Source organism: Odocoileus virginianus, chromosome 27, assembly GCF_023699985.2.
Source record: "Odocoileus virginianus isolate 20LAN1187 ecotype Illinois chromosome 27, Ovbor_1.2, whole genome shotgun sequence".
Taxonomy (NCBI): Eukaryota; Metazoa; Chordata; class Mammalia; order Artiodactyla; family Cervidae; genus Odocoileus; species Odocoileus virginianus.
The window spans coordinates 2,811,176-2,829,602 of NC_069700.1; the positions used below are offsets into that span (position 1 = coordinate 2,811,176).

Here is an 18,427-nt window from a genome sequence, read left to right on the forward strand (position 1 = left end):
TTATTGGAGTATAGTTGCTTTACAAGGCTGTTAGTTTCTGGCGTACAGCAAAGTGGATCAGCCACACATGCCCACATATCCCGTCTGTTCAGGATTTCCTTCCCGTTCGGGTCACGACAGAGCAGTGAGTAAAGCTCCCTGAGCTGCACCCACATGGCCTCAGTTATCTACTTTATGCGGTATTTTACACTGTGTTTTATGTGCCGGAGTGTGTGTCTGTCCATCTCAATGTCCCGCCTCATCCCGCCCTCCCTCTCCCCTTATCCATTCTAAATGTGATAGAATGTGTTTTGGGTTACATTCACTAACCCAAAACTAAAAAGAAGTAATAATGATATTTTTATTTTTAGACATTTTTAAAACACATGAGTTACATGTGTGTATAACTGAGTCACTTTGTTGTACAGCAGAAATGAACACAGTGTTGTAAATCAACTCTGCGTGTGCGCTTAGGCGTTCAATCCTGTCTGACTCTTGGCGACCCTTCTGACTACAGCCCTCCAGGCTGTCCGTGGAATTTTATAGGCAAGAATACTGGAGTGGGTTGCAATTTCCTTCTTCAGGGGATCTTCCTGACCCAAGGATCAAACCCGCGTTTCCTGTGTCTCCTGCACTGTGGGGATTCTTTACCCGCTGAGCCACTGGGGGAAGCCCCTGAATCAACTGTACTTCAATCTAAAAAAAAAGAAAAGAAAAGAACCAGGAGATTGCCCTAAGTCCAGCCACTCCCTTCCACGTCTCCCAGTGGGATGGCGTAGGAGCAACTGCCCCAGCACCCCCGCACCCTGCCCTCTGTGTGCCCGGCTCTGCGCTGAGGCTTCCTAGGCCTCCTTCCCACCCACCCTCCCACCCACCCAAGCATGGACACGGTGTTCATCTTGCAGATGAGGAAGGAAGGGCCCAGACAAGCGAGGCAAGTGGCCTGAGATGGCAGAGTAGGAGCCCCAACCGGGAGAACGCACACTCGGGCTGGTCTGCATCCAAAGGCCACCTCACGGTGCCGCCCTCCGAGGTCCTCCCAAAGGGACGGGCCTCTGATCCTAAAGCCAAGAGTTCTGAGACATCATGTGGTCACAGCCGGAGAGCCTGGGAATGGAACCAAGCCAGCGGAGGGGCGGTGGGGATGTGGGGTAAATCCCAGCCTGTGACCCCACTCCTCACTTCCCTGGAGCGCTCTGTTTCAAACAAGAGCGTCCAGGGCAGCCCCCAGCAGCAGAGCCACCCAAACCCGCCGGCCTTAGGAGGAGATGTGGGCGGAGGCGGACGCGAAGGGGAGGGGGCGGCCACTGTGCCCGGAGCCGCCCCAGGGCGGGGAGCAGGGAGGAGGTGCTGGAGTCCGCCCCGGCCTGCCCTTGGGCCTTGGTGGGAGGAGGGCGGGGTCAGCCAGGGAGGACTCTTTAGGGGCACCCTGGGCCTTTAAACAGCTCCAGATGATGGTGCTCTTCTTTCTCCCCTAGTTTGAGGCCCCTCTGAGTCACCGGGCCAGTCCAGCCACCTGCAGTCCCCAGGCTGGGGTGGGGAGGGGACGCGGGAGCCAGCGGAACGAGTCTGCAACTGGAGTCAGGATTCCAGCTGTGGGTTGCACCAGCTGCGGGCAGATTACTTAACAGCCCTGGTCCTCCTGGGGGATAAATCCTGCCCACCTTCCAGAACCCTAACCAAAGGGGTCCAAGGAGCGGAGGTGTTGAGAGCTACACCTGTCACCTAAGAAACGCACGCTGAACGTTAGCTGCTCTTCCAAACTCACACGCCCTCCGCCCCCTAGTGAGGGGACTGCTCCGTGTGCGATGCTCTTGGGAGGCAGGGGACACCTGCCTTCAGACTGGAGAGCCAGAGGGGAGGCAGAAGCGTTTCCTGTCCTTCTCTGCCTGTGTTTTTAATGAGGATCTTTGAGGACACGCGTGCTGAGCCGCTCAGTCATGTCCGACTCTTTGTGACCCCATGGACTGTAGCCCGCCAGGCTCCTCCATCCGTGGGATTCTCCAGGCAAGAAGACTGGAGTGGGTTGCCATTTCCTTCTCCAGGGAATCTTCCTGAGCCAGGGATCGAACCCATGTCTCCTGCATTGCGGGACCATTCTTTACCATATGAGCACCAGGGAAGTCAAGTGGACTTCAATTTTTTTAAAATGAGTAGACAATAGCCCCTGTGGTGAGCTCGTACCTGTCCACTTGGCTAAGCTGGAACATTCCTCAGGACCCCCTTTTCTGCAGGATCCGGGGCTAGGACAAACCCCAGGAGACACTTATGTGGGGTCGGGAAGGTGGGAGAGGAGCCGCAGCCGTGTTTGTGTCCAGACGGCCATCTGTACAGGGCCGGCGGGGGCCCACCTGTGGCCGCAGGAATGTGGCCCCACCTTGCGGGGAGGAGGGCTTCGTCCCCACCAGCCTCCCTCCTTCAGCTTCTCTGGCTCCTGGACCAGGGGAGTGGGCATCTCTCTGATGAAGGAGGCCAGCCTCCTGACGGCACCCCAGAGGCAGGGCCGTGAGGGGCCAGCCTGGGCTCCGCTCAGCCTTCTGCGCCCCCAGCGGACCCCCCTGCACGCCCACCTTCCCTTGCCCCCTGCCGCACTGGGGACTTGGGCTGCGAGTACCCCGTGCGTCCAGCTTGTGGGAGCCGGTCAATGGTTGCTTGTGGAACAGACCCCTTGTTGCATGTCACTCCCGTGGTTCTCCACCTCTTGTTGAAAATCGACAGGTGACTAGTCACAGAAGGCCGGGAAAATGGTCCAGGCAGGAGGAAAAGAAAGAGCAGAGTCGTGAGATGGCAGAGTCTATGCGAGGAACACAGGTGGCTGGTGTCTCCGGAAATAAGATGAGAGGCCAGGAGAAGATGAGACTTGAAAAGGAGGAATCAGCCAGGCCACGGGAGGGACTGAAATGCCACACAGGAAATTTGGCCGATTCAAGAAACAAGGAGGGAGGCTTCTCCTCAGGTGATAAACGGGCTTTGGTCAGTTTCTGTAATCCACGCTATGTGTTGGTCTCTGAATAATGTTCCTTGTGACATGTCTTCTTTAGCATATGCTACTAGCTTTAAGGAATGCTGTTATTTACTGTCAGGTCACAAGACTTAGGTAACACGTATTCTGTGGGGCGAGGGTAGGTCACAACGTCTAACAGATAAACCGAGGATTTCAGGGGCTTTACAGCACAAAGGATCCTTCTTGTTCACATCACGCTGGTCAGATGGCTTTCCTTGGCTCTTTATCACGCAGTATCTCAGGATTCCAGAACCCTTTGATCTTGTGACTCTGCAATCTTCAATGTGTGGTCTGCGGGATGGCCAAAAGAGAGGACAAGATTGTGGACAGCCTTGCTGGGGACGGGGGTGGGACAATGGGTCACTGGCCGGGCGTGAGCTTCCGAAACGTGGGCTGGGGGAGGAAATAAGATGGGACCCGGTCAATGGGTAGCATTGTATCTGCCGTCCTTATCAGCTCGGGAGATTTTATTTACGGCTCCATCCCAGTAACAGAGTAACTATGTTAGTGCATAGTTGGGATCTGTGAGCTTTTTTTCCATTACCCGGTTTAGATTTTCTATTCTTACTTCCATGCCTCTGTGTATTCATAGAAAAAAATAAATTAACTCCAATGTTCACATCACAACTGAATGCTGTTACTTGAGCCTTTAAAATGACTCCTTTTATGTAGATGGCCTAGCCCTCTCTTTTTTAAAAAAATTATTTATTATTTTAGGCTGTGCTGTGTCTTCGTTGCTGCTTGGACTTTCTCTGGTTGCAGCGACCAGAGTCTGCTTTTCGTTGTGGTGCACAGACTCCAGGGCGCACGGGCTTCCGTAGTTTCGATATACGGACTCAGATCCTCCCAGACCAGGGATCGAACCTGTGTACACTGCGTTAGCTGACAGATTCTTGACCACTGGACCACCAGGGAGATCCTGAGCTGCCCTCTCTTCATAAACAACCCTTTTATGGAAACAGGTATGGAAGGGATGCTCTCTAAAACATGTTTCCTTTGTTCCCTGGAATGAACACCTGGGTACTGGGGGTTGTTGGGGTTAGAGAATATCAGCTAACAAAATTGTGGCATGAATGATTTTGATGACTAGGGAAATAAGGAGAAAATAAGCTACTAGTTTCCAAGAACATAGTCATCCCTTCTGCTCACAAGCACAGGCAGGATATCACTGGTGTTTGGATTTACCAGTTTGAATGTGTTTCCCTGTAGACACAGTGTTGCAAATGGTGGTGAGGTGTACCCCGGAGAGAACCACCAGTCTGACATTTTTCAGGCATGTGATGGATAAAGTAAGGGAAATCATACCATTTATAAAACTGATTGTTACAACTGCTGGATGACAACTTCTAGACAAAGGACTTAAGCTATTGAAAAAGGTCCTGTTCTTTCTGATATTCAAGTGGTCCCAACTGACAGATGGTCATGGTATGCTGTCTTTAAGGCCAGAATGATCAAGCACTGGGAAAGCAAGAAGATACTGCACAAAATACCATAATGTTCTAATTTTCCTGTAGAGAATTAAATTTTCCTGTCACATGCTCAGTCTGATGGCTAATTTTATGTGTCAACTTGGCTAGGCCGTGGTACCCAGATATTAGGTTAGCACCAGGCTTAGATGTTGCTGTGAAGGTGTTTTTCAGGTGAGTTCACCATTTAAACAAGTAAACGCTGAATAAAGTGGATCTCTCTCCACCGTGTGGGTGGGCCTCATCCAATCAGTTGAAGGCCTTAGGAGAAAGGGACTGGTCCCCTGAGAAAGAAGGAATTCTGCCTCTAGATACCTTCAGACTCAAGCTGCCACATAGCTCTTCTGTGGGTCTCCAGCCTGCTGCCCTGCCCTGCCAATATCAGACTTAGCAGCCCACATAGTTGTATGGGCCAATTCCTTAAAATAAATCTCTGTACATGTATACCCTATGGCTTCTGCTTCTCTGCAGAACACTGACTAATAGAGATATGTTTTCCAAGCAAAGGAAAACAGATAATATTTACTAATTTGCATCTAAAATATTTGGAATTACACATCCACAGAATGTTCTCTGAGAGATACTGACCCAGTTGATGAAGGAATCTGGTGTTTCTTGTTGATTTATCTGTGGTCATCTTCAGACTTCTAATTTCTGTAAGACCTTTACAGGGTGTCCCCCTTCTGCATTCTCTGCTTGAGGGCAGACAGCCCAAACGCTCTTAGGCAGGAGAACTGATAATCCAGTGGTAAAGCCAAGACCATTCACTCTTAAATCTATGAGGAGGATTGTTCACACTTTGTGCAAACTATTTTTTCAACTCTGATAAGGAATTACACTCAGGTTAGGTACACATGAGATCCATCCCCAGAAACAAAGGAAATTAGCACTAACTACTATTAAATAGCATTTGTCACACCAGCCAATGGAAGAAATGAACATTTGAAATAAGATGGAGACTGCCTCTGACTTACCCCTCTCGGTCCAGGCTTGGCTGGGGTTCTGACACTCTGTGATGTTCCATGGATGGAAAATGGTTTGGGTATTTGAACAAGAAGGCTCACGCAAAGAACAAAATGTCAGCTTTATGAAGGTGATTTGTATTGTATGAGATACTAGTTCCTAAGTAATGTGGCAGAAGGAAAGAGATCCTGTCAAAGAACTCAGGCTGTTTAGGGAGCGGAGCTGGTGACAAGTCCCAAAGCTTTCGCTTCTGTCAAAGGAATTAACATGAAACAGAAGCGAGAAGCCGTGAAGAAATACATGAAACAAAGGCTAATTTCCAGATGTTCTATCTAAGATACATCCTAAGAAGCATCTCATTCTTTTCTGTATTATGTTAGAAGACAGTGAGTTGGAAAAGAGTAAAAAAGAAAAGGACGATTAAAAAGGTGGCAGAGGGGTGGGGAAGAAGGGCCAAGTTAGGAGTTAACATTGTTCAGATCATTCTACAACTCTCTTTTTATTTCCTTCTTTTGGAAGCTGGGAAAGTGGTGTTCATCTCCCAGGTTAAAATGATCTGTCGGAAACCTCATCATGTCAGAAATTTGAATCATGTATCATCCTCGTTAAACACACAAGCGACAGAATGCAGCTGCATCCAGGAGTCATAGTAGAGGAGTTAAAAATGAATGCAGACAGCAACATCAGCGTGGATTTGAAACCCAGACTTTTCTTTGGGAAGGCACAGCCGAGAGCAGAGGGGAAACAGAAAGGGAGTTTGCACATACAGAGAAACTATGGTGAGTTAACAACAGGGAGTCAGGTCTCCCTGGTTCCACGTGGCTTCACTGTGTGGGATCTCAGCTGAATGCCGGTCTACTCTCTGCCTTTCTAAGACAATGATAATTATTTTCATTCGTACTTACAAGGCAATCCTAAAGGAAATCAACCCTGAATATTCATTGGAAGGACTGATGCTGAAGCTAAAACTCCGATACTTTGGCCACCTGATACGGAGAGCCAACTCATTGGAAAAGACCCTTGTGCTGGGAAAGATTGAGGGCAACAGAGGATGAGATGGTTGGATGGCCTCACTGACTCAATAGACGTGAGTTTGAGCAAGGTCCAGGAGGGGGTGAAGGACCGGGAAGGCTGGCGTGCTGCGGTCCATGGGGTCACAGAGTTAGCCGCGACTGAGCGAGCAACAGGGCAGCGTTCCCTCCCCCGAGTATTTAGCACGCCGGCTGGGCTGCTGCAGGCTCTCCACAAGCAGCTAAGACATCAGACGATTTCATCAAGAGATGTTCTAAAATTAGCATCAACATTGTGCCTTAGGATCCCGTTAGATTGTCAGAACTGAGTTCTGGGTATCTTGTTCTCAGGCTTGGGTTTTTCTTTTTGACTGTATGTCCTTGCGCAAATTAAAAACCTTCCCAGGTCTCCGGTTCCTCCTCTGTAGGGTCGACTAGATGGCCTTTCCATTCTTTCTGGCATTAAAACTTCTGTGATTCCATGCAACTGATTTCTAGGTACCTACAACTTGAACTACATTAACCTTATTTTACAATTCAATCAAATTCAACCTTGAAGAGTCAAATAAATATTTACTAAGTACCCAGTATGTGCAAGTCACCACATGAGCTGCTGGAGGTACAAGTCTGGGAGTATGGAGGCCTGCTTTCACATCAGGAGCAGACCTGCAGGAAGGGCGGAAGTAAATACCAGAATGTTCCAGAACTCTTTTTTTTAATACTTTTAATTTATTTATTTGCAGGCCTATATATCCATAACATTCCAGAGTCATCAAACTAGTTTTTTTTCAAACTTTAAACTTTTTATTTTATATTGGGCTATAGCTGATCACAGGACTTTCCTTGTGGTTCAGATGGTAAAGAATCTGCCTGCAATGCGGGAGATCTAGGTTTGATCGCTGGGTGGGAAGATCCCCTGGAGAAGGCATCAGCTGCCCACTCCAGTGTTCCGGCCTGGAGAATTCCATGGACAGAGGGACTACAGTCCATGGGGAAACAAAGAATTGGACGCGACTGAGCGACTAAGCGCCATAGCAGATTAACAAACTTGTGGCAGTTTCGGGTGAACAGTGAAGGGACCTTTAACCGGACAGACACATGTATCCGTTCTCCCCCAAACCCCGCTTCCATCCAGGGTGGCACATAACACTGAGCAGAGTCCCATGTGGTCTACAGGAGGTCCTTGTGGGTTATCCACCTTAAAGACAGCACTGTGTACATGACCTTTCCAAACTCCCTACCTATTCTTCCCCTTGGCAACCGTAAGTTTGATCTCTAAGCCTGTGAATTTCTTTCTGTTTTGTAAGTTCATTTGTATCGTTTCCAGAACTCTTGAGGGAAGCCTTGTATCCTTCTTCTGAAACCGTCATGGGTTTTTGGAACTGGGGAAACAGTGGTGTGTTGAAAGGAAAGTAGTGTGGAGGCTCAAAGGGTAGAGGATTCACACATCCCCAGAGATGGAGGAGATGTTCCCCGAGGAGGGAGGCTCAGAGAAATTTTGGAAAAGGTAGAGCCTGTTTTTTTAAAAATTATTATCAATTTTTATTGGACTATAGTTGCTTCTAGTGTGCGGAGAAGGCAATGGCACCCCACTCCAGTACTCTTGCCTGGAAAATCCCATGGATGGAGGAGCCTGGTAGGCTGCAGTCCATGGGGTCGCTAAGAGTTGGACACGACTGAGCGACTTCACTTTCACTTTTCACTTTCATGCATTGGAGAAGGAAATGGCAACCCACTCCAGTGTTCTTGCCTGGAGAATCCCAGGGACGGGGGAGCCTGGTGGGCTGCTGTCTATGGGGTTGCACAGAGTCTGACACGACTAAAGCGACTTAGCAGCAGCAGCGTGTCTTGAGCAGGATTGCAGGGTATGTATAGAGAAATAGGGACGATCAGGTGGAAATGGTGAGTGTGGGCCATTTGCAGACAGCATTGAATGCAGAGCACAGAGACTGCACTCAAAGGCCTCTCAGCGTTTCTGAGGGAGGGTGCCGGAGGATGCTTTGTGACAGAGAAATCAGAAAATAGACCAGATGGAGGAGCAGGAGCTCAGGAGGGGAGACCGTGGGGAGGCTGCTGGGAGCAGAGCTTCCTTTTCTTTGCCCGCGGCCACTAGGGCATGCGTGGACATGGCGGATGAGAACCAGTGTGGATGCAAATAGTCTTTGGTACCCAGACTCAGGGCTTCTGAGGCTGCCTGCCAGGGTTCCGCCAGGGCGCCCCCTGAAAGCAGCTTTCCAAGCCTGCACTGGACGCAGCAGCCCACAGTTGGGGAATTCAGCCTCCCCCTGGCTGATCCCCCATTGCTGTATTTTTGGGCTGTTTGACAGCAGTTTGGTTCCTGTCTGGATGAAATAACTCTGAAGGGAGTGACTGTAGGTGATTCTTTTTTCCCCCATCAGGACGCATTACATCACAACGCAACATTAGGAACAGGAGAACCAGGGGTCCCTCTGGCTTTGATTGTTGACTTAGTTGCTTTTTCTTTTCTTTTTTAAAATGTGGTCTTTTTATATGTTTGGGCTTGTTTGGTGGTTCAGATGGTGACGAATCCACCTGCCATGCAGGAGACCAGGGTTTGATCCCTAGGTTGGGAAGATTCCTTGAAGAAGGGGATGTCTACATCCACTCCAGGGTTCTTGCCTGGGGAATCCCATGGATGGAGGAGCCTGCCGGCCTGCAGTCCAGGGGGCCGCAGAGAGCCAGACACGACTGAGAAACTAACACTTGCTCACGTTATAATTTATGTGTTTTGGGCTGTGCTGGGTCTTTGCTGCTGTGTGGGCTTTCTCTAGTTGCAGCGAGCGGGCCTCCTCCCTGGTTGCGGGGCGCGGGCTTCTCCGTGCGTTGGCTTCTTTCTAGAGCACAGGCTCTAGGCACGCAGGCTCAGTAGCTGCAGCTCCTGGGCCCGAGAGCGCAGGTTCAGGAGCTGTGGCGCTCGGGGTTAGCGGCTCCACAGCGTGGGGATCGAACCCGGGTCTCCTGCAGTAGCAGGCGGATTCTTTACCCCTGAGCCACCAGGGAAGCCCTTGCGTAATTGTTTCTTTAAAAATTTTTTTGGCTAGCCTAACTGGCAAAACAAATGAGGTTGAAATCTGTATTTTTAGCTATTCATCCTGATCATACTAATTGTGTGATCATTGTTATTCTCTTGGGCTTGCCTGGTGCCTCAGATGGTAAAGAATCTGCCAGTAATGTGGGAGACCCGGGTTATTCTATTAGGAAGACGATCCTCTAAGGCATTCCAATTCTTATTTTCTTTACTTCTTTTTAACCTGCCTGCTCATCTCTTTGGATTGTTTGTTTAAGCAGCTCTTAGTATTTGGTGTGCCTGCTTGGAGGGGCAGCCCCAGAAGTTTCATACAACAAGGGCGGAGGGTAACAACCTTTGATAAAGGAGCTGAGGACTTGGATCTTGTCTCTGGGATGCTTCTCTGGGCGTGGGTTCTGCCGTCCTCCCATTGCTCCCCGAGCCCCCCTCCCTTCTGACTGCATTTGCATAACTGACCCCTCCTCCATCTAACCTGTTTCAGGCCACTGAGTCACTAACAGGCCTTTTCTCATTTTATTGCTTTCTTCCTCAGGATTTTTGCTCTGTCATCTTTGGCAAAGTTTCTGTGCATTCATTTGTGTGTTTTTTTGCTGTTGTTTTAGTGGACATAATCCATTTCTATGGAGGTTTGGTGTATCCCATTGTGATTTTTTTTTTAAAATTGGAATGTAATTGCTTTACAATGCTGTGTTAGCTTCTAACTAACATGTGAATGCAACCATGTGAACCAGCTCTTCCTGCACACACATCCCCTCCATCTGGGGCCTCCCAGCCTCTCCCCAACCCCACCCTCTGGGTCATCACAGAGCCCTGAGCTGGGCTCCCTGTGCCAGAGGTGTGTACTCAATGTGTCCAACTCTTTGAAATGCTGTGGACTGTAGGCTACCGGGCTCTTTTGACCACGGGATGTGAGTTGTCATTTCCTTCTCCAGGGGATCTTCCCGACTCAGGGATTGAACCCATGTTTCCTGAGTCTCCTGCACTGGCAGGCAGGTTCTTTACCAGGCCCCCTGGGAAGCTCCATGCTTCCCCCTATCTTTCTATCTATCCATCCAGCTCTCTATCTAGCTTTCCATCCCAGCAGCTTCCTGCTTCCATGGTCGTGTATCTATGTCAACACTACGCTCTGAATTTGTCCCACGCTCTCCTGCATTTGTGTTTTTACTAGGCGGTTTCTATAGGGATCTTTCTTTTCTGTACCTTTTTTTTATCCCACTTTTATCTTCATTTATACAGTCTTGCCCTCTACAGACTAAACAATGGCTTATTCATTCTCCAGTTTTAGATGTTTGGATCTCTTCATACACATGTCAGAACAGATGTTTTCATGCAAGTGTGACTGTCAAAGGTAATTCAGCTTTGTTGGCAACCCTTATTTTAATGAAGTTTGGATTTTTTTTTTCAGCTCTCACTCTTTCCCACTTGCGGCCTTTTACTCATTTGGAAATATGATATTCACTCTATGGCAGAATTATAGGTTATCCCCCTGTGGTTGGTATCTTTGCTTCTAAAGCTGACTTTCTAAGTTCTCAGTATGTTTCAATGTGATGTTTCTACAGTGGGTGGGAAAACTTATTTTCTGGTAGTTCGTCTTCTAAACAGTTGCCCTAGAAATGATAAACCCAAAGTTTCAGTACAGTGAACATATTGCTTTATCTGGTGGATAACTCAAACACTCACACACACCACAATGTGAACCTTATGCTCAACAGAGAAAAAAATATGATGCACCAAAGGGGAAAAACCCAAGCAAAGATAAAAGGCAGACCAAAAGCCTCTTCAAAGCAGGGCATTTGTGCAAAGTTGCTAAATTACATATTTGGGGCCCCAAAAATGTTTGTGAAAAGTGCTCTGAAATTATTAGACCACAATATTCCTTTCAAGTCTGAAATACATTTTGAGATCCTATGACACGGAGCGCGGAGGCTGGGCTTGCTGAGAAAGGAGACACGGTCGGGAGAGCTGATGACAGGCAGGAGTGACCGAGCTGAGGCTGTGTCCGTGGGCACGGTGGGGACCAGGGGGTGCCAGAGTGCATGGGATGGGAGCTTCAGCCAGAGAAAGGAGATGGAGACCATTGCATGCTTCAAGGGAATTCCAAGGTTTTGCATGTGACTGTGGGGGATGTGGGAAGGAGAGGGGGAGTGGGCAGGGGACCCGTGAGGTGGGGAGGCTGCCAGGGGGTCTCCATGGATGCTACCCTCACCCAGCAAGCTTGCAGCTCAGGATGGAGAGCAGAGCCATGAACCAGAAGACTGTCTCTTCTCACGACCCTCTGTGCCGAAATGTCGACCCAGCATCCATGCAGCACTTATTCAGGAGTTCATCTGCCTTAAGCACAATCATAAGCTAGACCCCAGCTACAAAAGTATATCAGACATGGATCTGGAGCGTGGCGCGCTTACTGCCTGCTTGGAGGAGGGGCATGTTCCTCTTGTGAACAGAGAGTCTCACAGCTCGCCTAAAGGAGCCAGCCATAACTCTGTGTTAGCACTTCTGATTTTTTTTTCCGACTTTAAAATTATAGCAAGCAATTAAAAATTAAAAATACCCAGTGGGCCAATGATTTGTAGCCTCTGATGTAAACAATTGGAGCTACAGGCATGTTGGGTTCTTCCGGTTCTGCCCCTAACCGGCTGGTGATCTTAAACAACACACCCAACTTCTCTGGACTCCACTGACCTCCTCTATAAGAGCAGTGAGCTGTACAAGATGGACTCTAGAGTCTTTCCCACTTCTACAATTCTATGATTTCCATGTCTCAAGTGAAAGTGAAGTCGCTCAGTTGTGTCCAACTCTTTGCGACCTCATGGACTGTAGCTTGCCAGGCTCCTCCGTCCATGGGATTTTCCAGGCAAGAATACTGGAGTGGGTTGCCATTTCCTTTTCCAGGGGATCTTCCGGACCCAAGGATCGAACCCAGGTCTCCAGGCTTGCAGGCAGACTCTTTACTGTCTGAGCCGCCAGGGAAGAATCTAAATAGACTCATCCTGTGTCTAAATGGACTTCTAACTAATTTCCACCTGCAAAGAAAGGGAGGAAGCACAAGGACCTTATCTCTCATGCTCCTCCTTCTGAAGTGTGTAGTGTCAACAGAGGGCTGCTGACTCTGGGGGAATTCATTATAGCAACCCATGTTGGCTAACTGGACCCTAAGACAGGCTCGGGTTTGGGGGCTACCATGATGACCTTCGGTTTCCCTTACTCTCTCCCATGCTGTGGTCAGTAAGGGAGGTAGGGTGGTGTCATGAGATTGTTTAGACAGATGTATGCTGGAATCTCAGATCTGTTTCTTTAAAAAAAAAAAAGCAGCAGCTTTCATTTATTGATTGATTTGGCTGCGCTGGGTCTTGGCTGTGGCAGGGGCATCTTCAGTCTTCATTACGCACGGGGGCTCTTTAGTTGCAGCACGCAGCCTCTCTAGTTGAGGCACGTGAACCCTTACTTGTTCACTTAGCTGCTCATGTGGGATCTAGCTCCTTGACCAGGGATCAAACCAGGGCCCTCTGCGTTGGGAGTCTTAGCCACTGGACTACCAGGGAGGTCCCTCAGATCTGTTTCTAAATGGCAGCTGTGATTGGGAAAGTCATTTCCCCAGAGCACCTGATGTCACCAGCTGTCGAGCTGGAAAAGACAGTGTCCCTCCAGTAAGAGCTTGTAGACGTCCCTCTGCCCCAGGAAAGCATCTTAATTCTTGTATGCATGTCTATTTGTTTTTCTGTTTTGCCTGGAGGGCTACAGAGTTTAGCAGAAACCAAAGTGTCTGGATCAAATTCACTTAATTCTCATAAGAATTGCTTTGACTAAGTTGTGATTGAATGCCACGGGTACCCTTCAAAATGGCTGTTCAAGGTCTTGTTCAGAATGGTGGCTCAGCCTTTCGGACGTGGCAAGATAAATGGGGAGCCCCTGTGAGGCGGGCTGGAGGGCTCACTGTGGGTCACCCCTGGGGTCCCCACCGATCTTTGGCTTTGCCGGACGAGGTGTGTGTGCAAAGGCAAGAGCTGAACTGTGATGACCAATAGAGAGGCTGTGGGTGAGGAGGTGGGCACTGGGGCAGACAGGAGGAGAGGGAAACTGAGCTGAAGGGCACTGGTGAAGAGTCCACGGGATGGATGAGGACAGTGAGAGCTAGCCCACAGTTGGATGAGACTTTGCCCTGTGCTCGGTAATGTAATCCCTCCCTTCATCTCCTTGAAAAACCTTCAGGAAAATCAACATCACTTGCAAATGATGTTTTTTTGCTACTTTTTTTTTTTAAATTTGGCCACATCGGATCTTAGTTGCAGCACGCAGGGATCTAGTTCCCTGACCAGGGATCGAACCCAGGCCCCCTTGCATTGGGAGTGCAGAGTCTTAACCACTGGACCACCAGGGAAGTCTCTGATTTTTGCTACTTTTTTGATGTGAGGCGTCAATTTCAAGCTGTGTGGGGTGAGCAGAGGCCACCGAACAGTCCAGCCACCCATGGGTTACACTGATAGAAGGTTCCCCATGATATTTTCTCACCAAATATTATCATCAGGAAACAGTACTTCTTGCCAAATAAAAGTGTATGCTTCCTGCTGTGGAATGAGAACTATACGACCCATTGAATGCTTTGTTTATTTGTTCAGCTTTGGCTAAACAAGGTTAAAACAAGATTTAGCGCTCAATTGTGTAATATCACTCATTCCTGGCACATTCCTCTTTCTCTCTCTTTAATTTCTGACCTTTGTTTCCTATGTTTATTTTCACTGTTTATCTTGAAATGTTTTAAAGACAACTCAGATTAGTGTTTTCGACCCTTTGGATCATTGGTGGAAGCCAAGAAGGGTCTAGACCACAGCCATTCACTAGAACCTTCTGTGATGATAAAAATGTTCTCCATCTGTGCTGGATGCTTTGGGTGCCCACTAGCTACATGTGGCGCTTGAACATGTGAGATGTGGCTAATGTGACTGAAAAACTGAATTTTAAATTTTATTTAATTACCTGAAGTGTAATTAGCTACCTGGCTGGTGGCTGTCCTCTTTCACAGTGCAGATCTGTTTATAAATTAACAAATGCTTCTGAACATCTGAAAAGGGGTCCTTCTTAAGTTTAAATGTTCTTTTTTAAAATAACATTGGTATACTTAGAAACATCTTTTTGCATAATAAGGAAAAAATATTGTGTTGTGCTTATGCAATGTGGAATGATAAGGAGGTTTAAACCCTATTTACTTAAAAAAATAACAAAATTAACCAGTACTTTTTCTTTACTGGAGCTTTATTCATTCCACTATCAATTTACACCTAAACTTTTACTAAATGACTGAAAATATGCTTGTCTGACCATGAGAGCTAGCTGATAATTCTTATTTTGAATAGGTAGTCTGTGGGAGACAACTTAAAAAAATAAGTTTTAGTTCTATTTCTTGACCTGGGTGGTGTTTACACAAGTGCTCTCTTTATTTGTTTAAAAGTTTTTGCATACTTTATATACTTTCCTGTATCTGTTAATTTTCACAGTAAAATACAAAAAAAAATTGAAGCTTATTCTTTTTCATGTCGAAAGTCATCATATGACGAAGCTGTAAAAGAGTCCATTTTGTAGACTGATTAAGAAAAAATCATGGGGAATCTAGAAATAAACCAAGAGCAAATGGGGATTTATTATCTAATCAAAGTGGCATCTCAAGTCAGTGGAGGGGAAATGTGAATTGCATAAGAGGTTGTTGTTGTTGTTTAGTTGCTGAATCGTGTCCAACTCTTTGTGATCCTGTGAACTGCAGCCCGCCAGGCTCCTCTGTCCATGAGGTTTCCCAGGCAAGAATCCTGGAGTGGGTTGCCATTTCCTTCTCCAGGGGATCTTCCCGACCCAGGGATCGAACCCGGGTCTCCTGCTTGGCAGGCAGATTCTTTACCACTGAGCCCCCAGGGAAGCTGACATAAGAACAGTCCCATCACTCCAACAGCAGCTGAGAGGCCAGGGTGCCCTGTGTTTCCGGGCGACAGTTCGGCCCCAGGGATAACATGATGCGTTTGAATTCATATTTACTGGAATCAAATAGTGCCATTTGGATTTACATTTTTCCAATGGAATTTTTAAAATAAATGTGTTGGGTGTCCCGATAGCTATTCAAGATCAAGTTATGTCATCTACATTCCAAATATTTAAGAGCAGACTTTGCTGGCACATTTCCCCCAAGAAGTCTCTATCACTTTCATGTTGCATGATAGTTGAAAAAAGTAAAAATCTCAAAAGGTTGTCAAGCTGGAGTGGGACATCAAGTCAAAGTGACTGCTTTCCTTCAGTCGCTCAGTCATGTCTGACTCTTTGCGACCCCACGGACTGCAGCATGCCAGGCTTCCCTGTCCCTCACCATCTCCCGGAGCTTGCTCAAAAAGTGACTGCTGCTGCTAAGTCACTTCAGTCGTGTCCGACTCTGTGGGACCCCATAGACGGCAGCCCACCAGGCTCCACTGTCCCTGGGATTCCCCAGGCAAGAACACTGGAGTGGGTTGCCATTTACTTCTCCAATGCATGAAAGTGGAAAGTAAAAGTGAAGTCGTTCAGTTGTGTCCGACTCCTAGCAACCCCGTGGACTGCAGCCTACCAGGCTCCTCCATCCAAGGGATTTTCCAGGCAAGAGTACTGGAGGGCAAAAAGTGACTAGAGAAACCTAAAGTTAAAAACTCACTTCTGGGGCTTCACTGGTAGCTCAGTGGTGAAGAGTCCACCTGCCGATGCAGGAGACATGGGTTCGATCCCTGGTTCAGGAAGATCCCTCATGCCGAGAGCAACTAAATCCATGGGCCACAACCGTAAGCCCATGTGCCCGAGGGCCCATGCTTGACATCCAGAGAATCCCCCGCAGTGAGAAGCCCCTGCATTGCAAAGGAGCAGCCCCCACAATCTGCAACCAGAAAACGCCAGGGCAGCAAAGAAGAGCCAGCACAGCTGAAAATAAATAAAGTTATTAAATAACACACTTCTGGAAAGAAGCTTATTAATCTTAGGGAATTTTTTTCCACCTTGACCTGCAGATTTTAATTTCTTTTACTTCATTTTCATCTTAGTCTGTTGAGATCCTTCCCTTGTCACATCTAAATTAATTCGAGGTGAATTTTGCCCAGGAGAAAATGATGTAAAAAAAGAAATAGAAAACACCGGTCAAGATTAAAAAATAATCTTTGAGTGGAAAAGAGCTTTCTATAAATTTGACTCTAAGCTTAAGAAAATCTCTTTGTAGCGGCCAACTTTGTAAACAAAAGCACAGACTTACCTACAACGTAATGATAATTGACAGTCTGATTTCCATAAAACACAAAGGGCTCTTTCAAATGGGCTTTAAAAATATTAATAGCAAAATGAGGGAACGTCCCAGGTGGTCCAGTGGCTAAGACTCCGTGCTTCCAATGCAGGGGGACTGGGTTCAAACCCTGATCCGGAGACTAGATCCCACAGGCTGCAAATAGGAGTTCTCATGTCACACATGAGACTCAGTGCAAACACATAAATATTAAAAAAAAAATTAATACAAAAATGAGCAAATTGTCTAAACAGGCCATTCTCATGAGAGAAATACAAATGACCAATAAATATAAGTCAATGAATATTTATCATCTTATCATTCTTAAAGTATTCTTAAGTATCATCCTTATATCATTCTTAAGTATTAAAGAAATTCATTATGAAAGAGAGTTTGTTATTTTTAAGGAAGTAGAATACTTTCAATTAGCCTGCAGAATTATATTAATGTATACTATTTCTTTCTAAATTTTAAACTTACTATGTGTACTACTAGCAGAATCTTGGGCAAATATTTTCTGTAAACATGACCTTTTAACAATTAGAATGGCTTTTAAAAAAAAGACAATAATAAGTGCTTGTAAGAATGCAGAAGAATTGGAATTTTCATTCATTGCTGTCAGCAGTGCTAACGGTACAGGCACTCTGAAAAAAAATTTGAGTGTTTTATAAAGTTGAGTGTGTACTTACTATGTTGCTGTTGTTCAGTTGTTAAGGCATGTCCAACTCTTTGCGGCCCCATGGACTGCCGCACGCCAGGCTTCCCTGTCCACTATCTCCCGGAGATTCACGTCCATTGGCTCAGTGATGCTACGATTATTCATCTCATCCTCTGCTGCCCTCTTCTCCTTTTGTCTTCCATCTTGCCCAGCATCAGGGTCTTTTCCAATGAGTTGGCTCTGTGTCAAGTGGCCAAAGTATTGGAGCTTCAGTTTCAGCATCAGTCCTTCCAATGAATATTCAGGGTTGATTTTCTTTAGGATGGACTGGTTGGATTTCCTTGCAGTCCAAGGGACTCTCAAGAGTCTTCTCCAACACTGTAGTTTGAAACCATCAGTTCTTTGGTGCTCAGCCTTCTTCTTCTGGTCCATCTCTCACATTCGTATGTGCTACTGGAAAAGCCATAGCTTTGACTATGCAGACCTTTGTTGGCAAAGTAATGTCTTTGCTTTTTAATACACTATCTAGGTTTGTTAATAGCTTTTCTTTCAAGGAGCAAGTGTCTTTTAATTTTATGGCTGCAGTCAATGTCCACAGTGATCTTGGAGCCCAAGAAAATAAAATATGTCACTGCTTTCATTATTCCCCCATCTATTTGCCATGAAGTGATGGGACTGGATGCCCTGATCTTAGTTTTTTGAATGTTGAATTTTAAGCCAGCATTTTCACTCTCCTTCACTCTCATCAAGAGGCTCTTTAGTTTCTCTTCACTTTCTGCCATTTGAGTGGTATCATCTCCATATCTGAGGTTGTTGATATTTCTCCTGGCAATCTAGTAATCCCACTCCAAGATATTGACCCAAGAGAACTGGAAACATTTGTTCACATAAAAACTTGTCCATGAATGCTCCAAACTGGAAACAACCCAAATGTCCTTTGACTGGTGAATGGATAAAACAACCGTGGCACATCCAAATACTGGAATACTACTCAGAATGGAATAATAGGGAGAAAATTACTG

The 18,427-nt window shown here is 46.8% G+C and overlaps 1 non-coding gene across 1 annotated transcript; it reads right to left on the reverse strand.

The window, feature by feature from the left end:
• Positions 1-13,775: 13,775 nt before the first annotated feature.
• On the reverse strand, positions 13,776-13,849 carry TRNAG-CCC (transfer RNA glycine (anticodon CCC)). Its single transcript has one exon. It is a non-coding gene; the product is annotated as a tRNA-Gly (tRNA).
• Between the last annotated feature and the right edge of the window lie 4,578 nt (positions 13,850-18,427).